The following is a 1,886-nucleotide window of genomic DNA, read 5'->3' as shown; positions in this document are numbered from 1 at the left end:
CAAAAATAAAAAAGTAAACAAGAAAAATACATCTTCTTGCAATGGACAAGACCCACAATTCAATCCCTCTCTTATAGGAAATTTGTTCTGTTCTTAGACACCAACATTAACAATCAATCTTTGTGCAACGGCATGCATATATATAAGAGAAATCCACTTATTAATAATAATAATAATAACCTAAAGAGACAAACAGTGGTGTTTCAATCGCAAACGGATAATAGCATAAGAGATTTCTTTAAAATTGATAATGGCATACCTCTATTCTCTGTGAAGCAAAGACGGCGAAATGTTTTTCATGATGCTTTACTCTGTATAATCGTTTTGATTAGATGGGGAAATTATTTGTCACGGAATGGAGGTGCTTCAACCGTCTTCTCCGACTTTGGATGGTGGTGGCGGCGACAATTGAGCTCTGCTAGAGCACACAGTGGTGTGAAGAGCTTTTTTATCCAATTTCTATACCAAAAAAATGTTAAAGTACACATAGAACCTGTTCGGAGGGATTTTGTTGCTACGTAGATTCGGATACTAACGGACCAATTGTATAACGAACGTTTGGGTATTTTTAGCACACAGAGGTCATTTTTCGTGATTTCAATCGTCGTTTCTTTTTTATATAGGTACATTTGTCAGCGTCTATATATTTTATGAGTACAAATAGTAATTTATTCTTATAATGATATTAATGCAAGAAAAAAGATTAAAAAAAAAAAAACTGTTTACTATCTGTATAAGTGTTTCCTTATTGTTTTGCCATCAGAGTTCAGAACTCCTGTTTTTTGTTTTATTTTATTGATAAACAATTATTTCATAGCTTCATGCTCACTTTTACACTACGAAAATATCATCCAAACTTGAATATATACACATATACAGACCGATTTGATTTTACGTGTAATTAACAATTGTGCACTTTGTCCTTTTTTATTTTACTTTAATTATTTATTTATTTATTTGAACAGGGCTCACTTTGTCCCCTTCAACTAAAGTCAGAAGACAAGCATGCAGCAAACAGAAAATGAGGAGAAAATAAAATGAAAAGGAGTTGATGATAAGGATGAAGAAACAAAAAGACAAAACATGATGAAGAATTGAACGGGCCATGACATTTGAAATCAATGTATCTTTTTGTTTGTAGCGTTTTGTGTTATATGGGCTTTTGTAGGCCTAACTATTGAAAACTTTTAGCATGGCGTGTTGCTTTGTACTGTTGTGGACCAAGTACAATCTAAATCCAGTTGTAACATGGACCCTGAAAATGAACTAAACTATGAAAGGGATTCCTGAAAAATCCAACAAGTGTAGAAAAGGTAAAAGCGAAAAAGATAAAAAGGGTGATCCACAAAGGCAGCTTTGGATCGGGATATTGAACCCGACGTGAATCGAACACGCAACCTTCTGATCTGGAGTCAGACGCGCTACCATTGCGCCACGGATCCTCTGCTGCTCATGGTTTTTTTATTTATTTTTATATTGTATTTTTTAGAAAATCCCAATTGTTTTTGGTTAACTTTGATTCGCCAGCTCTTGTTTCATTGTTGACCCAGCTCTTGTTTTCTATATTATAAATACTTAACGATTGGGTCTTGTTTCCTTGGGCTCTGGCCCCATAGCATACCAAAAAACACCCCTTACGATTGGGTTTTTTTTTTTTATCAAATGAATTTCTTTGTAGCCGAAAGTTATAAAGAAAACATTAAAATAATTTACCAAAAAAAAAACATTAAAATAAAACAAAATACGAATACAAAATATATATATATATACAAAGAGAAAAACCATGTCATTTCTTCCCGATGAAGTACGTTAAACTGTTTACTTTGATCAATGCCAGTCCCCCAAAAGAAAGAAGTTTGATAAACGCTTTGAACAAGAAAAAAGAT

The 1,886-nt window shown here is 33.2% G+C and overlaps 1 non-coding gene across 1 annotated transcript; it reads right to left on the bottom strand.

Moving 5' to 3' along the window:
* Nucleotides 1-1,370: 1,370 nt before the first annotated feature.
* TRNAW-CCA (transfer RNA tryptophan (anticodon CCA)) lies at nucleotides 1,371-1,442 on the bottom strand. The gene has a single exon. It is a non-coding gene; the product is annotated as a tRNA-Trp (tRNA).
* Between the last annotated feature and the right edge of the window lie 444 nt (nucleotides 1,443-1,886).

Source organism: Arachis hypogaea, chromosome 17, assembly GCF_003086295.3.
Source record: "Arachis hypogaea cultivar Tifrunner chromosome 17, arahy.Tifrunner.gnm2.J5K5, whole genome shotgun sequence".
NCBI classification, from domain to species: Eukaryota; Viridiplantae; Streptophyta; class Magnoliopsida; order Fabales; family Fabaceae; genus Arachis; species Arachis hypogaea.
Note: the sequence above shows the minus strand (reverse complement) of the source record. Positions and strands in the feature narration are given on the sequence as shown.